The sequence below is a fragment of the Armigeres subalbatus genome, chromosome 3, assembly GCF_024139115.2.
Source record: "Armigeres subalbatus isolate Guangzhou_Male chromosome 3, GZ_Asu_2, whole genome shotgun sequence".
Taxonomy (NCBI): Eukaryota; Metazoa; Arthropoda; class Insecta; order Diptera; family Culicidae; genus Armigeres; species Armigeres subalbatus.
In genome coordinates this window covers 73369365-73379978 of record NC_085141.1, presented here as the reverse complement: position 1 = coordinate 73379978, position 10614 = coordinate 73369365, and the positions used below count along the sequence as shown (strand labels likewise).

The 10614-nt window shown below is 40.8% G+C and overlaps 1 protein-coding gene across 4 annotated transcripts in view; it reads left to right on the top strand.

Moving 5' to 3' along the window:
* The first annotated feature begins 3243 nt into the window (after nt 1-3243).
* LOC134220069 (uncharacterized) overlaps nt 3244-10614 on the top strand; it is a 29292-nt gene continuing 21921 nt past the window's right edge. For 2 of the 4 annotated variants that reach the window (XM_062699023.1, XM_062699024.1), the window contains exon 1: nt 3244-3448. The gene's annotated coding sequence lies outside the window, so the exon portion shown is untranslated. Of the gene's footprint in view, nt 3470-10614 lie in introns of all 4 variants that reach the window. The other 2 variants (XM_062699020.1, XM_062699021.1) reach the window with 2 other exon arrangements.

Here is a 10614-nt window from a genome sequence, read left to right as displayed (position 1 = left end):
CACTGTCGAACCGCACCACGTTTGCTCTGGGGTTATATTGATCCTAAATTAAATTTGTTATAACTTTTTAAATATTCTGCCAGTTTTGGATTTCAGCACAGCATTGAATATTTCTCCATTTCTCTCTGATCTCGTTATATCATAGCTCAACTGATAATCTCTGATAACCTGTCAAACTTTATTGAAGACACCATTTTACAAATTATATTTTTTGTTATAACAATGATTTTAATATTCCATATAGGGGAACAGACGGCTTTGCAGGTTTTGTTCTATTATAGGCAGGGGGGTTTTTGTCGACCGAATGTTATGAAATTTGGCCACAATATTCTTTGATATGCAAAGAATGTTTGGTCCAAATTTGAGCATAATCAGTCATAAAAAACCCCCCTGCCAATAATAGAACAAAACCTGACAAAGCCGTTATTCCCCCTATCAGTATATCTGGGGGAAGGGTCGTTTTGCCGAAACCAAATCAGCCGAAAGCCATTTGGCCGAATGCCACTAGGCCGAACAAACCATTAGATCAAAACTCATCTGGCCGAACGGATCATTAGGCCAAAAGGGACATTAGGCCGAAAAGGTTATATGGCCGAAAGGGTCATTTGCCCGAAAAGGGCCATTTGGCCGAAAGGGTCATTTGGCTACCAGGGTCATTTGGCCGAAAGGGTCATTCGGCCGAATAGGTCATTTGAACAGTGAGAAATTGGGAATGGAAAGAGAGACGTCTCACTTCTCACTTCTCTCTGTGAAAAAAGTGAGTAGTGAGACTCATTTCTCACTTTTCATATGTCTTATTCGGCCAAATGACCCTTTCGGCCAAATGGCTCTTTCGGTCAAACGGCCCTCACGGCCAAATTACCCTTTCGGCCAAATGACCCTTTTGGCCAAATGAGCCTTTCGGAAAAATGTCCCTTTCTGCCAAATAACCCTTTCGGCCAAACGACCCTTTCGGTTTAATGGCCCTTTCGGCCCAATGACCCTTTCGGCCAAACGACCCTTTCGGCCAAATGACCCTTCCGGCCAAATGATTCTTTCGGCCTAATGACCCTTTCGGCCAAACGATCCTTTCGGCCAAATGACTTCGCCTTATATTCTGTTCGACCAAATGGTATATTCGGCCAAACAATTTTCGGCCTAGTGACATTCGTCCAAATGGGTTTCGGCCAAACGACCCTTTCTCCTCATGTCAACGCACACGGCTTCCTGCAATATTGTCTAGACAATGTGCAATTTAAAATGATCAATAAAAGTAACAAAAGGCATGAAAAATTATTGATTTTATAGCCTTTTTACAAAAACCTCTACCCGCAAGGTACCCGCCTATCTAAGGTCAATTTTAGGTAACGTACTGTTGTTTAATTTATCTTACGAATCATCCCGAGGAATCCAACATTGGTCAAATATTAACAATATTATATCAATTTCAATTTAAAACAGTTAATTTGTCCCCTCGCTGAAATCAAGAGATCTATTTTTAGATCTGTGAACCAGAACAATGAATATTCTCCGATTTAAACCAGGAAATTTCTAGACGAACTATCGGTATCTCTGAAGACAGCATAAATCTAAAACTAGCTGGTGTTGAAGAAAGGTCCTTCCTCATCCAGGACATGTGAATTGAAACTTTATTTACCAAGTTATATTGAAACTGAAACTATAACGCTATAACGTGCTATAACACAAAAATAACCATCAGGGCACCCGATTGAAGCGATTTGGATAGGAAGAGTGGGATCGCCAATCTGGAAAACGAGGGCTAGATTATATTCTGGAAGGAGATTCTCTATTCATCCCGTGGATTCGCATAAGTGTCTGTGCTTATGAAACCACCACACCCATTTTGGCCCTTGATACAGGAGATTAATGAAATACAAACAATAGTATAATCATGATCAAATCGTTTGTCAGATATGGCTAGTGCTATCGGCAGGTGCCTTGCTACAATAGATGGTAGTATCATCATCATTATCATCATAATCATCAATATGACTAAAACAGTTAGTTGATTTGGCCAAAAGCCGTGATGCAAGTTTTGCATCACTTAATATTTTCTGCTGCTTTTGTTAGAAAGAAAAAAATGAAACATTTCTAATTTATTTAGATGTGTGTATCCCTTACGTATTATTTAAAATTATTTGAACAGGTTATTCATTGGAATATTCTTACTGGCCATTAGGCGGTTAAGCTAAATCGAGTCAAGTAAGGCACACGACCTTACCAAGCCGACCTTACTATTGAGTCCATCTCTGTAAAAACATGCCTGTAAATGGAATAGTACTAACTCTTATGGCAAGTGATATCTTTGTCGCTCCAATTGCTATCAACCAACATTCACTCTCGATCGTAATATGTATTCTGCATGGCGCCTATACCATAAAGTCCAAAGAACTTGACACCACATTAGCAGTTAGTCCTTTGATCACACCTGCGCACCTTCAACATGCTGCATATGATACCAAGGTGTATGAAGGTTTATGCCACCAGATCGACAAATAGCTTGTACTACTCACTAAGTGGCTATAAACACCACCGTCATTGCGATTAGCATCATAATGCAGAAAAGTACAAAGTACAGCCTTTCGTTGAATAATGTATATTTCGGACAAAAAATGAAAAAAAATGTGAACATAATTTTCAAATGTTTATGACAAAGGACATATTTTTCCTTATCATTTTCTGAACGACGATTATTTTATAATTCCGCGATGAAAAGAGCAATGAAATGTGCAATGTATGGCATTTTCTTTCAAAGCTTTATTGTAACCAAAAATCGTAGTGCCTTAGATATACGGAAATAATGGAATAAACAACTTTGCCCCAAAAAGCTATATCGAAGTTGATGATCCTTATAATAACAGTGCAGTAGATGTGCTTACTGTTACCTAAATAATAATCGTTTGTAAGATCCAATATGCAACGGACAAGACAAACACAACCCTCCAACAAGGTGGAGTAGCATAAACCAACGTGCAATTCGTCGGACGCCAGAGCGTCGTCGCGCTGAGCGTATCCTCAATGCATTGATCGTTTAGTATTTAGTACTTACCATCGACCGCAAGCCAGTCTCATATGAACTGTTCCGCAGAAAAACATGTGCACCTCTTGCGATTAGCGACAGTATAGACCTCCGAGCTCAGCATCGCCTCGGGATTTGCTCAACGAATCGCGATTTGCTGCGCCGGTGTGCCGCTGCTGCTGATCGCCTCGACGATGCTTCTCGCTCGACCGTTTTCGCGCCGTTCTGATCAGTCTTGAACGCATCGCGGCACCCACCAGATCGCAAATTAAAAACGCTCGCGTGCGCAAATCCGTTCGAAATATCTGAAAGTTGTTTACATATGTGCGCGATCGTCGCGGTCGGATACATAATTTCGTGCGCAGCAAGGACATATATTTCTTCAAGGACGCGGTTTGGCGAATCCATCGTAGCGGGCTACGTAGGCATGTAGATATTTGGCTTTTATTGGTAAAATTAGTGGAAAGAAGTCAGTTGTGAAATTGTTCGGCCAGTTTAAAGAAACCTTCAATTTGTAAGAAGAGAATAATCACAAACGATGTTTGAAACGAAATCGTGATCGATACAATGGGGAGTTTCCATACATAAGAGATGCAATGATGAATTTAATAGCACGAAATGCATAAATGAATCAAATCAATTACTGACTAATACAATTAATCGAAAGAAAATGAATCGTTTGTCTGAGAAACTGCATATGTAACATTTCTTGCAAAAATGAGATTTTTATATTTTCTGAATCCACGTCCAAAATACGTATCCTGTCAAAAATACGAGAAAAAAATTTGTTCAGTATTCGTATGTTTGCAATTATGGAGTAGGTACTGCTTACAGTTTTCGCAGTGGAAGTGCCCCAGTCCAGTGTGTTGAGCTTTGCCGAAAATTATTGATCTGTTTCGGAGAAATCGAAATAGTTATACGGTGCCAATTTGTTCAAAAACATTTTTTTATGTTTTCTCGAAAATATATAAAATGGATATATGCAGTTTCTCAAACAAATGATTCATATGTAATCAATACTTTTTATGGGTCATTTATCCAATAAACTTTCCATGTCATTTAATATTGACTGTGTTTCGTACTTGGCACACAATGCAATGCCGCATATCGCATTTTCCATATGTATTACGGATTCCATACCAACCTTGCACTGTATATTGATTATTGAGATAATTGTGCAGTATTAATTAGACAATAAGACCATAGATTACGAATATATACATTCCGATCACCTTGTAGTATGACGCTTGTATTTAGCTTTGAACCAACCGAAGAAATTAGTAATTCAAGTATCATTTGTTCAGTATCGGCTGATTTCTATCGCTCTTTATTTCATATCGTTCTTTGAAGTCGTAACTTTACGTTAAAAAACTGCAATGGATAATTAAAAACATGTACATTGTATACGTGTCCATAGCTCAGAATACACTTGGAGAGAGTGGATTATTTGTTGATCGCACTATGTTGCTGTTCTACTCCACATTGGCACAGGTCGTGTATTTGCCACATGAGGTTAGTTGTCTAACAGATATTAGGGCTGAACTTCCTAACAATCTACACTTGCCTGGATACGTTCTGAAACTTCCCAATGAACCCTTCTCCAAGCAGGCAAAAGGATAATTTTCTCCTTTCTCGACCTGATGGAGAGCACTTTCAGTAACTTAAGAGTATCGCTACAAAAAGCTATTACTAAATTTCTTCAGATGTGCTCCCAATGGGCCATATATGACCCCAAAAGAGTAATAGTTGTATAAAATTGCACGATGCATAAAAATGAACACTGTTTTCAGAAAAATCGCTTCATATTAATTTCCCTGTCAGAGAAAAATGCATGCATGGGCTATAAAAGTCTTACGACAACCTAGAACGCCCTAAACATGGTGAAGTTTGGAAATTGAAGATAATTAGTATATAAGCAGGGAACTGTGCTGTTTCGGTATTAGATTTTTTTTATTCAAACTTATCCGTAGAGCTACCGCGATATGCAATTACTTAGTTAGTAGCATTTAATCTTCCTTGGATGTCCTTGGCCATCAATCTATCTTTAAGGTCAAGACTAGAGATCTACGACTGGCAAAATAGTGTTTTACATTGCTCAAAGTATTGTTAGGGTAAATCCGAGTGAGATGCCACACCTCAGGGGAAGATATCGTACGTGGGAAATGTAGGTGGAATGAGATTATATTTTCTTGACGATATTTTTTTAGAAAAACATTAATTTATATTCATTATACAATAATAGAATTCATTCACAGAATATGTTTTAGGTCTTCCAAGAAAACCTCGAAGTTAAGGCCTTTGGATCTACACGCGTATCCAAAAATCACCAAATTTGTAATACCAAGATGCGATCTCAAAATATGTTCTTCATCATCCTAGGCTTTTGAGTCTATACGAGTACCCATAAACAAGACAGAAAGAAGAAAACATGAGTCTTCTACCACAACATTCATGTTTGCCAAAAATACTACGTACCAAAATACATCAGATCTCCGATGGAAAAATATACTCAAATATAACTGCTGACTAGCGCCGCCTCTTGGAAGCACTGCTCATAACACTGAGAAATACTTTGTAGCCCTGGACATCCTGAACAATTTTTCCGAATGCAACTTGGGTGTAGATTCGAAAGATCTCAAGTGAGAGCAGCGGCTCTCAACCTTTTTCTTGAGAGGTACCCCTTCAAAATTTTACATTCACTGAGGTACCCCTATTATTTTTCGCTGTTAACGAAAATAAGCATAACTCATGAGTTGGGTCACCAAACATTTGTGTGAAATTTTGTTTTTCCGTGATACTTTCCAATTCAAATTTAGTTTAATCATCAAGCTTCCTATAGCACTTTGAAGTCTTTTAGAGGCTTTCGAGTATCTTGAAAGAAAACTTTCGCGCCTTTTGAAAGGCGCCTTTTTTTCTTTTTTTCTTGTCCGGGTGTGCCACTGTTACTATTGATAAGCAATGCAGTATCTGTTTCGATACAGTTGTTGCTTTGTTTTCTCAAGAGCACCATAACAAGGTCCCGCTATTTAGACCCTTAACAGAGGGCAATAAAAATTCAATCCTTTCTTGAGAAAACAGAACAGTAATACTGCTTTTGGCCATCGGAGTCCTAGCCACACCCTTGTCTTGCTTCTAGAATATCACCAGTAAAGCTTCAAACCCGGGGTTTAGCTCTGTCTACAAGACCATTTCAAGCAAGATAATTTGTTCAGTAATAAGAACTTCCGTGTGTTCCTCTCACTACCATTGTTCACCACTTCAAGAAGAGTTAGTACATATTTAAACCCCTAACTCGATTTTTCCAGCAGTCAGTTCAGCCTAGGACCAAGGTTTTTTAACTAATTGCTAGAAAAGTGTTTTACTCTGCATTCAGTTAAGCCTCAAACAACAGGAATTCGAGTCTTTCAACTGTCTGCAAGGTAACATTAATTATGTTTTATTTCTGAGACTGCTGTAGGTAGCGGGAGCTAAATACGATGAATCCTCAATTACCACAACTTATTGCCTAGCTTGAAAAATGAATTAAGGTAGGGTAGATCTGTTTGGTAGATCTTACACCGCAATACGCTACGGGACAAGGTGCCTTACGAAACTCTTGAAGGGAGCCTTCGGAGCCTCTTGAAAAAAGCTTCAGAGCCTCTCAAATCAAGGCATGAGCATTTTGAAAGGCCGTTTCTTAATCTTTTGAAAGCAGGCTTCCAAGCCTATTAGAACTTCGAGTCTCTTGAAGGAAATCTTCCAAGTCTTTTTAAAGCAAGCCTTTTGAAAGGAGTCTTCCGAGAATCACGAAAGAAATCATCCGAGTCTTTTGTAAGGAATCTTCTGAGCCTCTTGACGGAAGATTCCCGAGCTTCTTGAAAGCAGGTTTCCGAGCCTCTTGAAAGGAGGCTTCCGAGCCTCTTGAAAGGAGGCTTCCGAGCCTCTTGAAAGGAGGCTTCCGAGCCTCTTGAAAGGAGGCTTCCGAGCCTCTTGAAAGGAGGCTTCCGAGCCTCTTGAAAGGAGGCTTCCGAGCTCTCATGAAGGATTCTGAGTCTCTTGAAAGAAGACTTCCGAGCCTCTTGAAAGGAGAATTCCGAGCCTCTTGAAAGGAGGCTTCTGAGCCTCTTGAAAGGAGGCTTCGAGCCTCTTGAAAGGAGGCTTCTGAGGCCTCTTGAAAGGAGGCTTGAGCCTCTTGAAAGGACGTTTGCGAGCCTCTTGAAAGGATTTTTCCGAGCCTCTTGAAAGTATGCTTACAAGCCTCTGGAAAGGTGGCTTCAGAGCCTCTTGTAATGAGGCTTCCGAGCCTCTTGAAAGGAGGCTTCCGAGCCTCTTGGAAGGAGGCTTCCAAGCCTCTTGAAAGGAGGCTTGAGCCTCTTGAAAGGAGGCTTCCTGAGCCTCTTGAAAGGAGGCTTCCGAGGCCTCTTGAAAGGAGGCTTCCAGGCCTCTTGAAAGGAGGCTTGAGCCTCTTGAAAGGAGGCTTCTGAGCCTCTTGAAAGGAGGCTTCTGAGCCTCTTGAAAGGAGGCTTCTGAGCCTCTTGAAAGGAGGCTTCCGAGCTTCTTGAAAGGAGGCTTCCGAGCCTCTTGAAAGGAGGCTTCCGAGCCTCTTGAAAGGAGGCTTCCGAGCCTCTTGAAATGAGGCTTCCGAGGCCTCTTGGAATGAGGCTTTCGAGCCTCTTGAAAGAAGGCTTCCAGGCCTCTTGAAGCAGGCTTTCAGGCCTCTTGAAAGGAGGCTTCTGAGCCTCTTGAAAGGAGGCCTGAGCCTCTTGAAAGGAGGCTTCTGAGCCTCTTGAAGGAGGCTTCCGAGCCTCTTGAAAGGAGGCTTCCGAGCCTCTTGAAGGAGGCTTGAGCCTCTTGAAGGAGGCCTGAGCCTCTTGAAAGGAGGCTTCCAGAGCCTCTTGAAAGGAGGCCTGAGCCTCTTGAAGGAGGCTTCCGAGCCTCTTGAAAGGAGGCTTCTGAGCCTCTTGAAAGGAGGCTTCTGAGCCTCTTGAAAGGAGGCTTCTGAGCCTCTTGAAGGAGGCTTGAGGCCTCTTGAAAGGAGGCTTCTGAGGCCTCTTGAAAGGAGGCTTCTGAGCCTCTTGAAAGGAGGCTTCTGAGCCTCTTGAAAGGAGGCCTGAGCCTCTTGAAAGGAGGCTTCCGGGCCTCTTGAAAGGAGGCTTCTGAGCCTCTTGAAAGGAGGCTTCTGAGCCTCTTGAAAGGAGGCTTCCGAGCCTCTTGAAAGGAGGCTTCCGAGCCTCTTGAAAGGAGGCTTCTGAGCCTCTTGAAAGGAGGCTTCCGAGCCTCTTGAAAGGAGGCTTCCGAGCCTCTTGAAAGGAGGCTTCCGAGCCTCTTGAAAGGAGGCTTCCGAGCCTCTTGAAAGGAGGCTTCTGAGCCTCTTGAAAGGAGGCTTCTGAGCCTCTTGAAAGGAGGCTTCTGAGCCTCTTGAAAGGAGGCTTCCGAGCCTCTTGAAAGGAGGCTTCCGAGCCTCTTGAAAGCTTGAACTACCTGTTTTTTTTCCTGAAGTACAATTATAAGTTACATTATTACTTTTACTTGTCAGCGTCAAAACCTTTGCCTCAAAGATTTTCCAGTAATCAACGGTGTCCTTATGATCCTGTTTGCTTAGTAGCTGATGCTTTTTGTTCCGGCTGAGAAACCGATTATAGAGAATCCCGGTTAGATGCTTTATGTTTAACGCTGCATTGCGTGGATTGATCGCTGTTTAACGCTGTATTGCGTGATTCGTAAATCGTAGGATATCGTTGGATTACGACTTGGATCACGGAACAAACACAAACTGTCGATCTTACAATCAAAATATATTAAATCGATAGTTCCAGTATCCAATCATCTACTATTATTTTCAATTTTATTACATATTCTGAAACAGAGCATAAAATTGGTTAAAACGGAGTGAAATAGGGCAATATGAACCAATTTCAGTTATTTCTAGCCTACGAAACTCACTTTAAACGATTTATCAGACGTTTTCCCCTTCATAAACAAATTTTTGGGTGAACTAAATCTAGCGGCGGTAAAAAAAAATCCATTTTTTCGCTCGACTTTTCACACTGTGAGATGTTTGGGACCCCAAATGGACCCAGAAAAACATTGATTTGAAAAAATAATCATGACGCCCTACTCTAATATATGTATATATGTCAGGTACTTATTCAAAAGGACGTATGTGATTTTGTAAACAAAGATTCAAACGTCGATTTGTCCAATCTGATAACACTCCCACGCAAACCAACATCACCAACAGGTAGCCGAAGGCTTCCCCTGCCAGTCCGTGGTGATGGTTTGCGTGGGAGTGCTCTGAGTTACAAAAAAGGTACTTTCGAGATTGTGTATCACATGGGTGGAACTCAAGAACAGTTCGGATAACTTAGAGTACGACAAAAACAAATTTTCGTTCGAGATGATGTAATGGGGCCCTCCTTAGCCGTGCGGTAAGATGCGCGGCTACAAAGCAAGACCATGCTGAGGGTGGCTGGGTTCGATTCCCGGTGCCAGTCTAGACAATTTTCGGATTGGAAATTGTCTCGACTTCCTTGGGCATAAAAGTATCATCGTGTTAGCCTCATGATATACGAATGCAGAAATGGTAACTTGGCTTAGAAACCTCGCAGTTAATAACTGTGGAAGTGCTAATTGAACACTAAGCTGCGAGGCGGCAATGTCCCAGTGGGGATGCAATGCCAATGAAGAAGAAGAAGAAGAAGTAATGGGAAAAACAATTTGAAAAATGGAGTGACGAGAAAAGCTAGTTTAGTAGCTATAGATCGGGAGTTTTGATCTCAAAGACAGTCTGGTTTGAATGAGCCAGAACATCCCAAAACCATCTAACCATGTCTCTTGATTTTCTGGGAGATGCTATGGATATGGTTGAATACATATCCAAACTTAGAGTGTCAAAACAAAGTCGCATTGTAACATTGTAATCACGGGTCAGAAAATTTATTCCATTTATTGATCACATTTTTGATGTATTTTAAACTGAAATTAATATTCTGAATAACACAAACAAAGTCTTCATGGTGGATTTAGATAGAATATTCATCTCGCATAGGGTAACTGTAGCAGTTTTGGCCATGTTCCTAATTTGGCCAGTTTCTCTCATAACTCCAAAATTAAAGTACTTTTCGAGAGTTTTATAAGCTCTAACAGGATCCAAGTAGCACACGTAACATCTTCCTAAAAGCACTTTGTTTCTATTCAGTTTCATTAGAGGCATTGGAAAAACATAAAAGCACGAAAAAGTTGCATCAAGATGGGATCAATGTTTCATTAAAATTGCAATGCAGTACGTGTTTGACATTTGGAAACAAACAACCAAAGAATAATGCACTTCATGTTGCAAACACGAATCAAAATCATTAGGTTGCATATTTTTTACCACGTAACTTCAATGCATCTTGCAAAATTTAATTGTTTGTTTAAATTAAGTTGCAGATAAGTTGAGTGTGTCTTCATGTTTAATTTAGCATCGTTCAACGTTTTGACAACTCACATTCACCTGTGATGGTGCAATCAAGTAACAGGAAACCCGAGTACAAAACTTCATAATCGAATGGTTTTTATTGTGAGTCAACATGCAGTCCCTTCGAAGTGTTGAATGGTGCTGTGGTAGAGTGAAG